The 19,815-nt window shown below is 37.2% G+C and overlaps 1 pseudogene; it reads right to left on the minus strand.

Moving 5' to 3' along the window:
• Window positions 1-4,810: 4,810 nt before the first annotated feature.
• Window positions 4,811-6,205, minus strand: LOC147582591 (transcription factor IIIA pseudogene; annotated as a pseudogene).
• Window positions 6,206-19,815: the final 13,610 nt, after the last annotated feature.

A 19,815-nucleotide genomic window follows, 5' to 3' on the forward strand; every position in this document is an offset into this window, starting at 1 on the left:
CACATCCAGTAGGAAAAATCTCTGCTCCTCTTATACCCTCAAGTAAATTCTAAAAAAGGAAATATTTTGAGAACAGAAAGTAAAGTAACATAGTAAGTAAAAAATATGGAATAATAAAGGTAAAGATTTGATAAAGAAAAAGAAAACACCCTAAGGAGGGAGTAATACGAATGTACATGTAGGTGAAGAACCCATCTAACATTTACCATGTATGTTGCTCAAATGTTTGTTTAGGACATTCTGTCTTTAAATTTTTCTCTGTCTTACAGTGAAGTCATATTTATGTATGTTTATCATTGTTGAATGTGTGTGTGTGTGTGTGTGTGTTTGTGCTATATGCTTGTGTAGTAAGGATCCAAAAATTAATAAATTGTAGAAGGTAAGATTTATCAATATATCTGGTCAAAACTAATGGAGAACAAAAGTGTAGTGACTATCTTCTGTTTTCTACAATTCAGAATTCCCTTCCCTGTCTTTTTTTTATTTTCCACAGGAGAACCAGCTTATTCTCACTGTTTTGGTGGGACTCCCAGTCTTGGTGGGAACATTAATAATGGTACCCTCCCCACTTCTACCCAAGGTACAAGTGTCTGACCCAGCAAGTTCTATCTGACACTCTCTCAAGAGGTTTTAGCATTTTAATGAATCTGCACAGGATGGAAAATAATCTGCTTGAGTATTTCCAATGAGCATCCTGCAGAGGCTCACCCTCTGTTCTTACTACCTAGGTCTCCAGGACAATCCAACACTTCTTTTCCATTGATTGAATGAGCTACCTCAAACCTTTTCTTTTCACCTAAGTTAGAGGCAGATTCTGTTTCCCAAAATCAAAACATCCTAATGGACCCAAGAAAAGTCAGATAAAGTAGTCTGAGAACTATGAAGAGAGTTATTTTTTGGTTAAAGGGATTAGAAAAGACTCCATGGAGAGACTGGCACTTTAGTTAATCCCTGAAAAAGATAGCTAGGTTGAATTAAAAAAAAAAAAGAAGAAGAAGAAGGAAAGGGGTGCCTCGAATAGGATAGTTACGTGAACAAAGATATGTGGGTAAGAAACTGTGGAAGATTACAAAGGAAACTTCAAATAGTTTATTTGACAGAAACCATTTAAATGGAAAAACTAATAAGATTGAAAGATAAAGTAATACAATTGACTAAAAGTAAACTCAATGCACAAAACAAGGGCCTCAATTTCACAAGTTGGAAGTGATAGTAGTTGGAAGTAGACAACTTGTCTGTCAAGTGTGTCCTGTCACTATTTTCCACCCTTGTTCTAACTTTGTTATAATGAATACCTGGAAAGATAATGGACTCCTTATAGGGACCACTACATTATTTAAAATATTGTCCCCTTAAGACACCATTGAAACTCTATGGGGAAGACTTTAAAATCTTACTAAAGTGTGGCTGGTTCAGATTTGAATGCTAATATTAAAGAGAAAGTTTTTTATATGACAACAATGCCATAATGCCAAATGAGAAGATATAACTCTGTTCACAATAAGTGAAAATCAGAAAAACTAAAAATAATTCTGTAAAAACCCACAGGAAGAAAAGTTTTTAAAAAGCTAAATATTCAGTGAAAATAGAGAATTAAATTTATAGCTATTTCAATACTTCTCTGGTTTGTTTAGAAAACCTTACCCAAATTTACAGTTTTTGTCTTAAATAGAACTTTAATGATTCCAAGATTTATTTGAAAGAATAATATAGTCAAGAAGTTTTTTTGGAAAAATACCAAAATACTTTTAACAAAAAGGTATTAGCTGTATTTATATACAGTTATACAGAGTCAACAAAAATCCATGAGGCAAGAAATATATTCAAATGTATTCAAAGACACTATAGGGACAGAGGTTCAGAGCATGGACTTTGGAATCATGGAGAATTGTAACTGACTCTTGGTTCCAAGACTCATTTACCAGCTATGTGACTTCAGGCAAATTATTTACTCTCAAGAGAGCCTTAGTGGCCTCATCTGATACTATCTCATATTGCTTTAGGAAGATTAAAAAGATGAACTGATAAGTAGTCAATTCTTTCTTCTCATTCCTTCTGGGCAGCAGAACACTAAACGATACTCAGAAAGCTCAGTACTTGTGCTGGCTCATATCACTTGGGCAATTAGGCCATCATCCAATCCAGTAGTAATGATGATAAAATGGAATACATGGATATTCAAGAACATGCTGAGCCTTAAAAGGAGTTTTGTAATATTACTCATGGAGGAAAGAGTATGTGTATTAAGGAGTCCTGTCTTTGAGTACTGGTTAATCACTCAGCCATTAATATGACATTTTATTCAGGTGATACTTTTAGCTCATCACCCAGAAATCTAATAATTAATCTTGCTAATTCAGATAATGTTGCTGAAATGCAGATAATTCATACATGAACTGAGTATAAAGGAGAATTATTTGAAAGATCATTTGCTTGAAAAGAAGTACAAAGAAATTATTTCCTAATGTGGTTAGAGGCAGTTTGGGGAAAGGATTTTGCACAATAAATTAGGAAATCTTTATAAGACTTTTAATATTTGCCAATTTTAGACATGAGAAATGACATTTTAGTCATATTATTTTAAAAATTATTAACGTGATCTGAGTTCTAAAGACAAAAAGACTGTCAGCAATAAGAAGCAATCAGATCACAGTATTCTTTTCCTTCTGGGGGCATTAAGGACATCAGATTAAACATTTGCTTTTCTCAGATGTTCCTGAATTATTACAACTGTTTTGCTTTAACCATTTGCAAACAGGAAAAGTTTTAAGAGAGAGAAAAAAAAAAAAAGAGAAAGAAACAGGGATACAGCTGTGCTGTAGGGGAGGCAAATTTTTTATGGCTTTCCTAAGAATCTATCAACTTCCACTATTGTTACTCCATAGCTACTTTCCAAAGCAAGCCATAGGATTTTTTTTCTCAGCTTCACTCTGTTTCTCCATAATGGAGAGTCTCTAGCCTCACCTTTAATAGTGCATCAACCAACCTATAGTCGCCTCGAGGACTCTCAACTGGGCAATCACTTATAGCTTTAAATTGTAAGGGCATTAGCTAAAGCCACTGCCATTGTGACTTATGAATTGACTTCCCTCTGGTGGACCCTTTCCAGCAGATGGATTAGGAAATAGACACCATAATTTCGTGAACCCCCAGTGTGTAAAGTTAGTGATGGTGACACCTGCCTGAAATTATAGATGTTTGCCTTTTTTTACTTCCTGTCTCAAACAAGATTATAAATCCATTCATAGATCTGACTGATGCTCAAGTAATGACAGATGAATTGTTCTATTTTTCTTTGGAGGATATTCTCCTTTTCTCCAGGGAAACTTTATAATTCTTGCCAGGATTACTTTTTCCTCAGTAGAAATAATCTCCTCCTCAATAAATCAGTTATCAAATTTTTTTCACTGCACACTATCAATAAGTTTTGGGAAATTCTATAATTCTTGCCAGGATTACTTTTTCCTTAGTAGAAATAATCTTCTCCTCCTCAATAAATCAGTTATCAATTTTTTTTTTCGCTGTACACTATCAATAAGTTTTGGGAAATTTGTTTGCAGACTTAAATGGAGAGTATCTATGTAACATGTGAGTTTTTATTTTGGCTCCTATCTAAAGACTAGTATATATTTGTACTAACAGCTAATGACATAGGGAATTCAACTCTCGTTCAAGAGATTATCATGTAACACACAATAAAAGGAAGTACATTTTAAAGAAGTAAAATTAGTTAGGAAATAATTATTATGGACTTGCACGATAGTTGCCTGGACTATGCACTCCTTTATAATAATATGTCTCCCTCATTTCTGCAAAATCAGTTCCTAAATAAGTGCATAATATTTCATTCATTCAATGGCCACTGCATAGAATTTAGCTAATGAATACACATATGTACACAAGTGCATACTTGTTCAAAATAATGTTCAAGTATACTAGAGGTCACAAACAAGAATGTATGGGCTCCAGGCAAATAATACAATTAAGGGAGATAGAAATGGTGAAACAATTGACCCTCTCTATCTCTTATTTTCCTACTTTTGAAAGAGCCATTTTATTTTTCACCTTCACTCTGTAAAAGGCAAAATACATATGAAAAAATGAAGGCAAGATGATGTTTGCTCTTAGTCTGAGGAAAGTCAGAGCGGTCACTAAAGTCTATGGCTCCACATTTCAAGGGAGTAGTGATCATTCATCCATGCCTGCTATGAGATGAGAACTATGTCCTATGAGAACTAACAACCCGCCAGGTCAGACTTTCAACTTTCATGGGAAATCTGAATTTTTATGTGAAATCTGATTTCAAGATGTTCAGATAGGCCAAAACTATGTGGCTCAAACGAAGAAGATATTTAGATTGAATCCAGCTCATAGAACACCACTTTGTTGCCAGAAGAGCCATATGGAAACCAGGTTTTGCCAGAGAACTGAGTAAAGAAGAGTTGAAGCCTCAGTGAAGGTATGTCACTAATGCCAATAATAACATTAACAATAAACCTTGTATATTTCCATTTGTGTCAGAGATTTAGACTCACTTTACTAGTGATAATTACTGGGATGGAAAGAAAAAGAAAGTCCTATCCATTCCCCACCCCCCCAGGATTTTATTCCCCAGATATAATGACCTACATTGTAGAGGTAGAGAGAACAGGCAAGTGGGTCAAAACTGTTGCCTTAGGCACAGCCCAAGAGCATCTAATAAGTGAAAGAATTGTTACTATTTTTTTAATAAAAGACTCTTCTGTTTATAATACTGCCACGTTTATTTTCATTTGAAATATTTTCTTTTTGTTGTTGTGCATCAGTGATTTTAATCAGCAAAACTGTTTTTCTGGGATGAAATAACTGAGCCGGCCGGTCTACAGTCCTTTGAACAAAGCAATCTGATGTCTGGTTGGGGTATCACAACCGTCCAGGGCACCTTGTTTTCAGGACAGTTCAGTGACGCACCACGTTCAGGCGAGGATAAACCTTGTTCTTGTTTTGTGTTAGGAGGATTATATCCACTGAGACGAGGGGCCAAACCCCATTTTTCAAGGGAAGGTTTTACTTTGAGCTTCATTTTCTTCTTGCCATGGCCACGCACAACAGCATGCCCAGTGAGACTCTGTTCCATAGTAAACGTTTAGCCACAGCTGCCTGGTTCACCTGCAAGCGCGCGCCTTTCCTCCTGAGAAGAGAGAGTGTGGCTCTGCAGATGAGACGCAGCAGTGCACAGGTTGACTCACAGGGCTCTCTTGGCAGCTGCATGAGTTCCTTTCTGGGGCCTGGGTTTTCATATATTGCTTATGGGAATGTTTGTGTTCACGTGCTTTCTGGCATACTTTGCATTTTCTGTCCTCTTTATGGGTTTCGCTCGCATGTTTTAGAAGCTCTATCCACGTTTTTGCCACAAAGGAGCATTCTGTTGGACACACAGAGCCGTCGTGGCCTTCCCATGTGTCTTTTCGGCCTGCCAGGTGAGGCAAAGCGAGTGTCCCACCTTTCTTGCACGCATTTGCATGCGGTGCTGGCACCGATGGATTCGTAGCCGCTGGGATTTCTTAAAGGTTCTTCTCACAACCTTCGAAAGTAAATATATATCGTTTTTGCTGATTTTTATGTCTGCATTCACAATGCCCCTTCAAGTTTGGTTTTGTGTTGAATTTGTGATCACAGCCACTAGTTGTACAAACGGTTTTTCCCAGGACGGAGAATCAGGACATGACAGCTCAGAAGATAGTCCCCGACAAAGGTTTTGCCGCACCATTCGTGGTAACACACAGCGGGTCTCTCTCCCTGTGGGCTTGCAGAGGTGAGGGCCTAGCTTCTGCGCCTTGTTGTGATCTGAGCTGCAGTCAGGCAAGGAGCAGGTGAACCTCTGATAGGGTACAGGGGGGCAGTGGGGCGGGGCTCTCTGTCTCCTGGGGGAAGGGGTGTGGGGATGTTAGTTCTTGACCAAGTATCACCTTGACCTTGGCCTCTGGGCCTGGGCTCAGCTAAGCGCTGAGCTGCTACGCACAGCCAACTATCCCTCGGCTCTGGAAGTCCTTCCGCACGACTTGAAATACTTTGTAAAGTAGAAAATAAGTGTAGTGACAAGCCCTGGGCCAATCATTAGAAATGCACAGCTATGATGACATTCTATAGTCTTTGTTGCTGTCTACAAAAGAGTGATAATCTCTGGTTGAGCAAAGAAAAACACAAATGATGATACGTGCTTCATTTTGCTTACTCAGAATAACAGCAGAGTCTGAAGAAATACTTATTCCCAGAGGATCACAATAGCATGATTATATGCATCTTTAAATAAAGTTTTACTTTTATTATGCTACTTTTATGTCAAATGCAAAAAAAAAAATGTTTAAAAGCTGCATAAGTGCACATAAGCACATAAAAGTGCACATAAGCCTGGCACGTGGTAGGCGATATATATTTGTAGAAAGAATAAATGGATTATTTTACCAGCAGGAGAGTGTACATGTGTCTAAATCATCTATAACTAAAATTAACAGAAACATATAATTAGATCTGCTTATGTAACCACCTAAATGTAATTAATTACAGGCTAATTGCATGCAGCTAATAAAATTTAATCTGAATAGAAACGAAACATAAAAGTGTCTAAAATGGAATTTATAGTTCAAATAGGCCTAACTATTGTCTGAAACAAAATTAAATTCTTTGCATAAAGAATTAATTTCCTTTTAATAACCTAAGGTGTCTCTAAACTATTTTGCATTGGGAATATAGGTAGAATATCTATCCTTAGTGCAATTTGAAAATTTTCTATTCATTAATTTATTTAAGGGAGTTAGTGACATAAATGATTTCAGTATTAATTTCTATTAATTTTTGTATCAAATATCTTCTGAACACCCACACCCAACTAGTAAAGACAATGTTCATTTTTGTTTTCTTCCTTACTGAGCAGCAATGCTTAATGTCAAAAACATTTATTAACAGAATGTATTTAAATTCATCATGAACAGAGCAAACAGATTCTAATCATTAATTACAATATGAAGAACATGATGCAAAATCCAGATGATTCTGTGTAAGGAATGATTAATGTCTCTTACTGTTAGGAATTGGAGAAGACTCACCAAATAGCCCATTAGATGCACATTCACAGACTTCGTAAAATTGAATTAAGTGAGGCGTTAATGCTTATAGATGTTTTAATCTTTCAAATATCAAGACTAAATCAACAATCGTTAGGAAAAAATAAGCAAAGAGACCTGAGGTATGCCTATAGTTTCCAGCTTTTAAAATATTTATCTTTTAAAAATCTAGGATTCTGTAATTTGAAACATAAGAGTTCCCCAAAGGGGCTTCTGGGTGGCTCAGTCGGTTAAGTGTCCAACTTCAGCTCAGGTCATGATCTCACAGTTCGTGAGTTCAAGCCCTGCATCGGGCTCTCTATGCTGACAGCTCAGAGCCTAGAGCCTGCTTTGGATTCTGTGTCTCCCTCTCTTCCTGCCCCTCCCCTGTTCACACTCTTTATCTCTCTGTCTCTCAAAAATATCATAAAAAAAAAAAAACTTTTAAAAAAGAGTCCTTAAAAGAAAGATAGCATATATATTCTAGATGAAGTCAAGATGATGAGAATACAGGAAACTCTTTCATGGTTAAAGGGTAAGTATTTATGTCTGGTGGATTAAAGCAGGGCTTCTTCATTGTAATATTAAATTTCTCCCAACAGTAAATTGGGACATTAATTCTTTCTAGCCCCAAGAGTGATGGATGAGGAATTAGCTTATCTCTTTTCCTTTAATTACCTCTGTACTTCTAAGTAGCAAAAATTAATAATAATTCATTTGAATTAGAGACACAAAAAACTAAGGTTTACTTTCAATTATTCATTTTAACTGGATTTTAACTTCCTTAAATGCATAAAATAGTTCTTGTGGGTCCTTAGTACAGAGTCCTTTATCTTACTATAGAAAAATATACAAAGTTCAAGAATGGCCTTGGCTAACATTATTTTGTTTTATCATTAAAAAGTGATGTTGAAATTATGAAATGACTACACAAGTACACTGGAATTAAACAAGTAAGTAAGTTGATAGAAGATGACAGAAACCAGGTTTATCACCGTTCGAGTTAGGAGTTACAGGAAAGAGATAACAATGGAAAGAATGATGAAAGTGGTCCTGGATTTGAGTTGGAGACAACAGTATGAACTCATGTTTTAATATAAATATAGATGGGTATAGATGATAGATAGATAATAGAAATAAAAAGAAAGAAAGAAAGAAAGAAAGAAAGAAAGAAAGAAAGAAAGAGGGAGAGAAAAAAGAAAGAAAATGAAAGAAAGAAAGAAAGAAAGAAAGAAAGAAAGAAAGAAAGAAAAAGATATATGTAGAATACTTACAGATATATGTGTAAACATGGTTAGTATTCATACATATTTCCAAACTCTTATCTGAGATAAGTAGAAGCAATGATGTTTCAGAAACAAGGAGCACACCCAGAGACCATATCTTGTTTTGTAATACCATTCTCCATAAAAGGAACTAGAATTTCCTGAAAAAATCACTTATTCTACAACTGGGACAGGAAATGTATTAAATGAACTTGGACCATCTTGCAGTGGTAGAAGGTAAAGAAATGCTCACACACACACACACACACACACCAATGTCAGTATGGCAAAAGGACATGGCAAAAGATCCTAATTCCAAAGCTGGAATAATTTAAGCAACAAAATAAATAATTTGATTTTGGATCATAACCCCAGAGCATAAAATAAATATCCTTGAGACAATACCAATATAAATAAATGGCTAAACAAATAAATGAATAGATTGAAAAGAAGAGACAATTCTATCCTTCCATGTGGAAAAATATCAAGAAATTTATGTAGATATTCCCACCTCAAAGAGTGGAGTGTAAGTTTCTATCCCTTAAAAGTGGATTGCACATAGTAACTTCCTTCCAAAAAGTATAGTATGGAAAGAGGAAGGGGACAGGAGAGTAACTTTTCAGTGGAGATAAGTGAAAAACGCTATCTCAGCCAAGTGATCTAGGTCAACATCAGTGATGAGAAAATATGCTGATAACATGTATGCTTGATATGAAATGATGAGAATGATATCATACATCCCCCAATGGCCTACATCACCCAAGCCCATAATCACAGTCTAATTGTGAGAAAAACATCAAACCCAATTGAGGTACATTCTATAAAATACCTGACCAGTACTCCTTAAAACTGTTGAGGCCATCAAAAATAAGGAAAATCTGAGACACTGCCACAGTCTAGAGAAACATGAGGGGACATGATGACTCACTATAATATGGCATCCTGAATAGGGCTCTGGACAGAAAGGGACATTTGGTAAAAACTAAAGATGTCTGAATATATTATGGGTTTTAGTTAATAATAATAATATATCAATATTAGTTAATTGTGACAAATGTACCATACTAATGTAAGATACTAACAGTAAGAGAAATTGAGTGTGGTATATATCCTCTACTATCAGAGGTTTTCTGGAATTTAAAAGTATTTTAAAATAAAACTTCATTGAAAAAAACCATGATATTGATTTTTCTCCTATTGGAATAATGATAATTGTAGAGTTTTTATTTGATTGGTTTTATTTTACATTAGAGCTTGCTTTCTCTCCATATTCTTGGCATTTATAATCCCCTATTGACTTCAGTGTTATAATCCGGTTACCCAAATCCTTACTGATGATACCTGAAATATAGAGAGTGAATCTGCATTGTTTTAAATTATATTTGCAATAATAAGAAATCTGTTGTTTTTCAAGGTCAAGATATGGTATTGTTACTACAATCAAAAACCGGTTAAGACCAAATGTGCTCAGGTAGCTCATGGACTCATTTTGAAGTTGCTTTAGCAACAGTTTATTCAATTCATTTGACAGCCCATCCATCATATATCATGTTCCTATGTTCTTTGTAAATGGAAGGTTTTGCAATCAATGAAAAGCACCCATAATACTATTCTCTTAAAAGAGCATAATTTACATTTAATGGAAAACTTCTCAAAGGGATGCAGGAAAAATGTTACCGTAGTTTTGAAAAACAAAAGCCTTCTGCCTTTTAAGTAACATATAGCACAATAAAATACACATATAATTTCACATATATACGCAGAGAAAGAAATTATTATTAAGTATAACAGAAGCCTTTGTTTCCTGGTTGATAATTTCACAGAAAAAGTTTTTATGTCAAAAAACTAAGCAAATATAAAGGGGTGGAATGAAATGTAATTATATCCTCCTAAGAGTAAGTGGCATTGAAATTTATTAAAATTACCTTTTTTGCAAGAAGACTAGAAAAGATTTATAAAAGGAAAAGTTTCAAGTATCTAGCCTAAACATGAAATGCAAGTATACAATTTTAGTTTAATCACGTTTTCCTTCTTTTTATGTTAATCGTTTTTTTTTAATTTTATGTAAATCCAAGTTAGTTAACATATAGTGTAATAATAGTTTCAAGAGTAGAATTTAGTGATTCATCTCTTACACCTAGCACCCAGTGCTCATCCAAACAAGTACCCTCCTCAATGCCCATCACCCATTTCCCCCATCTCCTCCTCAACCCTCAGTTTGTTCTCTGTGTTTAAGAATCTCTCAAGGTTTGCCTCCTTCTTTGTTTTTATCATATTTGTCCTTCCTTCCCCTATGTTCATCTGTTTTGTTTCTTAAATTCCATATATCATATGTTTCTCTTTTTATTAAAGCCAATTACCTTAATAAATTTTTTGGTACTGGGCTACAACTTTTAATGAAAACAAACCATAAATCATTAAATAATTGACCCAAATGTTTATTCCAGATATCACATTCCAGGTGTCACTTCAATTCTGTAAATCAAACAGGCCCTAGAGCTGAAAACTATGATCAATTAGAGGATTCTGAAATTTTATCCTGTAGATCTCCAAGCCATTTGCTTCTCCGACAATCATCTTATTTCCATGGTTTATTTGGAATCTGAAATAGAAACAAAGACATGTGGTGGCAATCCTAACACTTCTTTTTAGATTTAAGTAACAGCACTGAACAAACCTCTGGTGATATTAACAATTTTGTAGAAAATTACAAGTTATTCTTTCTCAATAAAAAGGGGAAGGTTCCTACACTTACCAAATATATGAAAGAATATACTGGTCTTAGAGGAGAGGGAAGATGGTGGCGTAGGAGGACGCTGGGCTCACCGCGCGTCCTGCTGATCACTTAGATTCCACCTACACCTGCCTAAATAACCCAGAAAACCACCAGAGGATTAGCAGAACGGAGTCGCCGGAGCCAAGCGCAGACGAGAGGCCCACGGAAGAGGGTAGGAAGGGCGGCGAGGCGGTGCGCGCTCCACGGACTGGCGGGAGGGAGCCGGGGCGGAGGGGCGGCTCGACGGCCAAGCAGAGCCCCCGAGTCTGGCTTGCAAAAAGCGGAGGGGCCTGACGGACTGTGTTCCAAGAGCAAGCGCGACTTAGCGGCTGGGAGGTCATAAGTTAACAGCTCTGCTCAGAAAGCGGGAAGGCTGGAGGACAAAGGGAAGGAGAGCTGCTGAGCCCCCTGACGACAGAGCTCAGTTTGGTGGGGAACAAAGGCGCTCGCCACCAACATCTCCCCCGCCCATCCCCCAGCCAAAATCCCAAAGAGAACCAGTTCCTGCCAGGGAACTTGCTCGCTCCTCGCAAACACCCAACTCTGCGCTTCTGCGGAGCCAAACCTCCGGCAGCGGATCTGACTCCCTCCTGCTGCCACAGGGCCCCTCCTGAAGTGGATCACCTAAGGAGAAGCAAGCTAAGCCTGCCCCTCCTGCCCCTGTGCACCTTGCCTACCCACCCCAGCTAAGACGCCAGATCCCCAGCATCACAAGCCTGGCAGTGTGCAAGTAGCCCAGACAGGCCACCCCACCCCACAGTGAATCCCGCCCCTAGGAGAGGGGAAGAGAAGGCACGCACCAGTCTGACTGTGGCCCCAGCGGTGGGCTGGGGGCAGACATCAGGTCTGACTGCGGCTCTGCCCACCAACTCCAGTTATACACCACAGCACAGGGGAAGTGCCCTGCAGGTCCTCACCACGCCAGGGACTATCCAAAATGACCAAGCGGAAGAATTCCCCTCAGAAGAATCTCCAGGAAATAACAACAGCTAATGAACTGATCAAAAAGGATTTAAATAATATAACAGAAAGTGAATTTAGAATAATAGTCATAAAATTAATCGCTGGGCTTGAAAACAGTATAGCTGACAGCAAAGAATCTCTTGCTACAGAGATCAAGGGACTAAGGAACAGTCACGAGGAGCTGAAAAACGCTTTAAACGAAATGCATAACAAAATGGAAACCACCACGGCTCGGATTGAAGAGGCAGAGGAGAGAATAGGTGAACTAGAAGATAAAGTTATGGAAAAAGAGGAAGCTGAGAAAAAGAGAGATAAAAAAATCCAGGAGTATGAGGGGAAAATTAGAGAACTAAGTGATACACTAAAAAGAAATAATCTACGCATAATTGGTATCCCAGAGGAGGAAGAGAGAGGGAAAGGTGCTGAAGGGGTACTTGAAGAAATAATAGCTGAGAACTTCCCTGAACTGGGGAAGGAAAAAGGCATTGAAATCCAAGAGGCACAGAGAACTCCCTTCAGACGTAACTTGAATCCATCTTCTGCACGACATATCATAGTGAAACTGGCAAAATACAAGGATAAAGAGAAAATTCTGAAAGCAGCAAGGGGTAAACGTGCCCTCACATATAAAGGGAGACCTATAAGACTCGTGACTGATCTCTCTTTCGAAACTTGGCAGGCCAGAAAGAATTGGCACGAGATTTTCAGTGTGCTAGACAGAAAAAATATGCAGCCGAGAATCCTTTATCCAGCAAGTCTGTCATTTAGAATAGAAGGAGAGATAAAGGTCTTCCCAAACAAACAAAAACTGAAGGAATTTGTCACCACTAAACCAGCCCTACAAGAGATCCTAAGGGGGACCCGGTGAGACAAAGTACCAGAGACATCACTACAAGCATAAAACATACAGACATCACAATGACTCTAAACCCATATCTTTCTATAATAACACTGAATGTAAATGGATTAAATGCGCCAACCAAAAGACATAGGGTATCAGAATGGATAAAAAAACAAGACCCATCTATTTGCTGTCTACAAGAGACTCATTTTAGACCTGAGGACACCTGTAGATTGAGAGTGAGGGGATGGAGAACTATTTATCATGCTACTGGAAGCCAAAAGAAAGCTGGAGTAGCCATCCTTATATCAGACAAACTAGACTTTAAATTAAAGGCTGTAACAAGAGATGAAGAAGGACATTATATAATAGTGACAGGGTCTATCCATCAGGAAGAGCTAACAATTATAAATGTCTATGCGCCGAATACCGGAGCGCCCAAATATATAAAACAATTACTCATAAACATAAGCAACCTTATTGATAAGAATGTGGTAATTGCAGGGGACTTTAACACCCCACTTACAGAAATGGATAGATCATTTAGACACACGGTCAATAAAGAAACAAGGGCCCTGAATGAGACATTGGATCAGATGGACTTGACAGATATATTTAGAACTCTGCATCCCAAAGCAACAGAATATACTTTCTTCTCGAGTGCACATGGAACATTCTCCAAGATAGATCATATACTGGGTCACAAAACAGCCCTTCATAAGTTTACAAGAATTGAAATCATACCATGCATACTTTCAGACCACAATGCTATGAAGCTTGAAATCAACCACAGAAAAAAGTCTGGAAAACCTCCAAAAGCATGGAGGTTAAAGAACACCCTACTAACGAATGAGTGGGTCAACCAGGCAATTAGAGAAGAAATTAAAAAATATATGGAAACAAACGAAAATGAAAATACAACAATCCAAACGCTTTGGGACGCAGCAAAGGCAGTCCTGAGAGGAAAATACATTGCAATCCAGGCCTATCTCAAGAAACAAGAAAAATCCCAAATACAAAATCTAACAGCACACCTAAAGGAAATAGAAGCAGAACAGCAAAGGCAGCCTAAACCCAGCAGAAGAAGAGAAATAATAAAGATCAGAGCAGAAATAAACAATATAGAATCTAAAAAAACTGTAGAGCAGATCAACGAAACCAAGAGTTGTTTTTTTGAAAAAATAAACAAAATTGACAAACCTCTAGCCAGGCTTCTCAAAAAGAAAAGGGAGATGACCCAAATAGATAAAATCATGAATGAAAATGGAATGATTACAACCAATCCCTCAGAGATACAAACAATTATCAGGGAATACTATGAAAAATTATATGCCAACAAATTGGACAACCTGGAAGAAATGGACAAATTCCTGAACACCCACACTCTTCCAAAACTCAATCAGGAGGAAATAGAAAGCTTGAACAGACCCATCACCAGCGAAGAAATTGAATCAGTTATCAAAAATCTCCCAACAAATAAGAGTCCAGGACCAGATGGCTTCCCAGGGGAGTTCTACCAGACGTTTAAAGCAGAGATAATACCTATCCTTCTCAAGCTATTCCAAGAAATAGAAAGGGAAGGAAAACTTCCAGACTCATTCTATGAAGCCAGTATTACTTTGATTCCTAAACCAGACAGAGACCCAGTAAAAAAAGAGAACTATAGGCCAATATCCCTGATGAATATGGATGCAAAAATTCTCAATAAGATACTAGCAAATAGAATTCAACGGCATATAAAAAGAATTATTCACCATGATCAAGTGGGATTCATTCCTGGGATGCAGGGCTGGTTCAACATTCGCAAATCAATCAAGGTGATACATCACATTAACAAAAAAAAGGAGAAAAACCATATGATCCTGTCAATCGATGCAGAAAAGGCCTTTGACAAAATCCAGCACCCTTTCTTAATAAAAACCCTTGAGAAAGTCGGGATAGAAGGAACATACTTAAAGATCATAAAAGCCATTTATGAAAAGCCCACAGCTAACATCATCCTCAACGGGAAAAAACTGAGAGCTTTTTCCCTGAGATCAGGAAGACGACAGGGATGCCCACTCTCGCCACTGTTGTTTAACATAGTGCTGGAAGTTCTAGCATCAGCAATCAGACAACAAAAGGAAATCAAAGGCATCAAAGTTGGCAAAGATGAAGTCAAGCTTTCGCTTTTTGCAGATGACATGATATTATACATGGAAAATCCGATAGACTCCACCAAAAGTCTGCTAGAACTGATACATGAATTCATCAAAGTTGCAGGATACAAAATCAATGTACAGAAATCAGTTGCATTCTTATACACTAACAATGAAGCAACAGAAAGACAAATAAAGAAACTGATCCCATTCACAATTGCACCAAGAAGCATAAAATACCTAGGAATAAATCTAACCAAAGATGTAAAAGATCTGTATGCTGAAAACTATAGAAAGCTTATGAAGGTAATTGAAGAAGATTTAAAGAAATGGAAAGACATTCCCTGCTCATGGATTGGAAGAATAAATATTGTCAAAATGTCAATACTACCCAAAGCTATCTACACATTCAATGCAATCCCAATCAAAATTGTACCAGCATTCTTCTCGAAACTAGAACAAGCAATCCTAAAATTCATATGGAACCACAAAAGGCCCCGAATAGCCAAAGTAATTTTGAAGAAGACCAAAGCAGGAGGCATCACAATCCCAGACTTTAGCCTCTACTACAAAGCTGTCATCATCAAGACAGCATGGTATTAGCACAAAAACAGACACATAGACCAATGGAATAGAATAGAAACCCCAGAACTAGACCCACAAACGTATGGCCAACTCATCTTTGACAAAGCAGGAAAGAACATCCAATGGAAAAAAGACAGTCTCTTTAACAAATGGTGCTGGGAGAACTGGACAGCAACATGCAGAAGGTTGAAACTAGACCACTTGCTCACACCATTCACAAAAATAAACTCAAAATGGATAAAGGACCTGAATGTGAGACAGGAAACCATCAAAACCTTAGAGGAGAAAGCAGGAAAAGACCTCTCTGACCTCAGCCGTAGCAATCTCTTACTCGACACATCCCCAAAGGCAAGGGAATTAAAAGCAAAAGTGAATTCCTGGGACCTTATGAAGATAAAAAGCTTCTGCACAGCAAAGGAAACAACCAACAAAACTAAAAGGCAACCAACGGAATGGGAAAAGATATTTGCAAATGACATATCGGACAAAGGGCTAGTATCCAAAATCTATAAAGAGCTCACCAAACTCCACACCCGAAAAGCAAATAACCCAGTGAAGAAATGGGCAGAAAACATGAATAGACACTTCTCTAAAGAAGACATCCGGATGGCCAACAGGCACATGAAAAGATGTTCAGCGTCGCTCCTTATCAGGGAAATACAAATCAAAACCACACTCAGGTATCACCTCACGCCAGTCAGAGTGGCCAAAATGAACAAATCAGGAGACTATAGATGCTGGAGAGGATGTGGAGAAACGGGAACCCTCTTGCACTGTTGGTGGGAATGCAAATTGGTGCAGCCGCTCTGGAAAGCACTGTGGAGGTTCCTCAGAAAATTAAAAATAGACCTACCCTATGACCCAGCAATAGCACTGCTAGGAATTTATCCAAGGGACACAGGAGTACTGATGCATAGGGGCACTTGTACCCCAATGTTCATAGCAGCACTCTCAACAATAGCCAAATTATGGAAAGAGACTAAATGTCCATCAACTGATGAATGGATAAAGAAATTGTGGTTTATATACACAATGGAATACTACGTGGCAATGAGAAAAAATGAAATATGGCCTTTTGTAGCAATGTGGATGGAACTGGAGAGTGTGATGCTAAGTGAAATAAGCCATACAGAGAAAGACAGATACCATATGGTTTCACTCTTATGTGGATCCTGAGAAACTTAACAGAAACCCATGGGGGAGGGGAAGGAAAAAAAAAAAAAAAAGAGGTTAGAGTGGGAGAGAGCCAAAGCATAAGAGACTGTTGAGAACTGAGAACAAACTAAGGGTTGATGGGGGGTGGGAGGGAGGAGAGGGTGGGTGATGGATATTGAGGAGGGCACCTTTTGGGATGAGCACTGGGTGTTGTATGGAAACCAATTTGACAATAAATTTCATATATAAAAAAAATATATATATACTGGTCTTAAATATAATTGGCTTACGACCTTGACAAAATACTATTAGTTGGAGCAATACCTATTGTGTTATTTTTCCACATTATATCATGAGAATGTTTAAACATACAAATAAATGGAAAGCACTATATAGTAAACATGCACAGTCTCATCACCTAGATTCTGTAGTTAACATCTTGTGATTATTTGCAAATTTCACACATTTACTCATCCTTCCATCCATGAATCATTCTACCTTATTTTTTTCTGGATTTCAAAGTAAGTTGTAGACATATTTCACCCATAAGCATTTCATTATGAATATCAATATTTGTTTATGTTTTTTGAAGTAGAGTTTACAAAATGGAACATCTAAGTCTCAAGCATACATTTAAACAATTTTAGCAAATCTAGATACACAAACAACTAGCGAACTGCTGTCAAGATATCAAATACCACCATTGCACCAGAAGATTCCTTCACATTCTTTTCTAGCCAGCACCTACCCCACCCCAACAGAGGGAACTAGTGCTCTATGTTTCACCACAAATCAGTGCTGCCAGATTTCATGCAATTGCATTCATTTAATCTGTACTCTTCTCTGAAGGCATATTACATTCAACGAACTGATTTTGGAATTCATCCATGTTTCATATATCAGTGATTTTATAGCAGTTTTATTGAGGTATAATTTACATATCATGAATACATCCTTTTTTTATTCAAGTATAATTAGCATGCAGTGTTATATTAGTTTGTACAACATAATAATTCAACAATTCTATGCATTTCTCAGTGCTCATCAGGAGAAATGTACTGTTAATCCCCTTTATCGATTTCACCTCCACCCCCCTCCACCTCACCTGCGGCAACCACCTGTTTGTTCTCCGTATTTAAGAGAAATCCCTATTTTAAGTGTAATTCAGTGAATTTTTGTAAATATACAGAGTTGTGCAACAATACTGCATTTGAGTTTTAGAATATTTTCTTTAGCCCAAAAAAGTTTCCTCACGCCAGTATGAAATTAATTCCCTCTCTGCTCACCAGCCACAGGCAAATAATGATTTCCTTTCTGCCACTCAAGACTTATCATTGCATAGAATCACAAATATGCAGTCTTTTGAGTCTGGCATTCTTTCACTTACTATGTTTTTGAGATTCATACATATATTAGGTTGTATCAGTACTTCATTCCTTTTATTATTAAGTAGTATATTCCATTGTATTGTTATACCATGTATTGTTTATTCATTCACCAGTTTATGGATATTTGGAATACCTACTTTTAGACTAATATGAATAATGCTAATATGAACATTTACATATAAACCTTTATATTTACATATAAACTTTTGTGTGAATTCCTGTTTTAAGTTGCCTGAGGTTGCTGCATTGTATATTATGTTTATTATTTAAAGCTTTCAAAACTTGTCAAATTATTTTCTAAAGTGGTTGTATCATTTTATGTTTCTGCCACTAATGTGTGAGATACCAGTTTCTACACTTTCTTCTCAACACTTGCTGTTATCTTTTTTATTGCTGCCATGCTAGTAAGTATGTATCTCATTGAGGTTTTGACTTCCATTTAATATGCATTCCTCTAATGACAAATTATGTAGAGCATCTTTCCATATGCTCATTAGTCATTCTTCTTGGATACTTTGCCCATTTACAAAGTTGAGTTATTTGCCTTTTTTAGTATTGAGTTGTGTAATAGTTAATTATATGTGTCGGTTTGACTGACCCACAGAATGCCCAGATATTTCTAGGGATGTCCGTGAGGGTGTTTCCAAAGATATTAGCTTTTGAACTGGTGAACTAAGTATATAGCAGATGGCCTTCCCCCAATGGGTAGGCATCATCCAATTCAGTAAGGACCTAAACAGAGAAAAAGACAGAGGAAGATTGGCTTTGTTTTCTGCATGACTGCAAGCTGGGATATACATCTATCATATATTTATAATATATTATAAATATATTATATATATATATCACATTCACACACACACACATATATATAATTTTGGCTCTGTTATATATATTTTGTATAATTTTATACATATTATATATTATATATAATTATATAAAATATGTCCTTTTTGTTCTCTTTCTCTCTTGGGACCTCTAATATGTAACAATTCTTTATATTCTGGACACAAGTCTTTCATCAGATGTATGATTTTTTTTTTTTAATTTTTTTTTTCAACGTTTTTTTTTTTTTATTTATTTTTGGGACAGAGAGAGACAGAGCATGAACGGGGGAGGGGCAGAGAGAGAGGGAGACACAGAATCGGAAACAGGCTCCAGGCTCTGAGCCATCAGCCCAGAGCCCGACGCGGGGCTCGAACCCACGGACCGAGAGATCGTGACCTGGCTGAAGTCGGACGCTTAACCGACTGCGCCACCCAGGCGCCCCATCAGATGTATGATTTACAAATGTTTTTACTATCTGGAGTGTCTTTTCTCCCCACCCCTCCAACACACACAAACAGGATAAATTTTTCAAGTGAAATTTTTATTGAGACAACTATACATTCATATGTAGTTATAAGAAATATTACTGATATGTAACATTTTTTCATTTACCCCAATGATATCTTGCAAAACTATAGTACATATACTACAGTACTACAATATCACAGCAATGATATTGACATTGATACCATCTATAACCTTATTCAGATTTTCCCATTTTCACTTGTACTTATTTGTGAATGTGTGTATTCATGCATATGCCATGTTATCACACGTATAGGTTCATGTACAGC

The sequence above is a fragment of the Puma concolor genome, chromosome A3 (genome assembly GCF_028749965.1).
Source record: "Puma concolor isolate L17-30 chromosome A3, mPumCon1.1.hap2, whole genome shotgun sequence".
Classification (NCBI taxonomy): domain Eukaryota; kingdom Metazoa; phylum Chordata; class Mammalia; order Carnivora; family Felidae; genus Puma; species Puma concolor.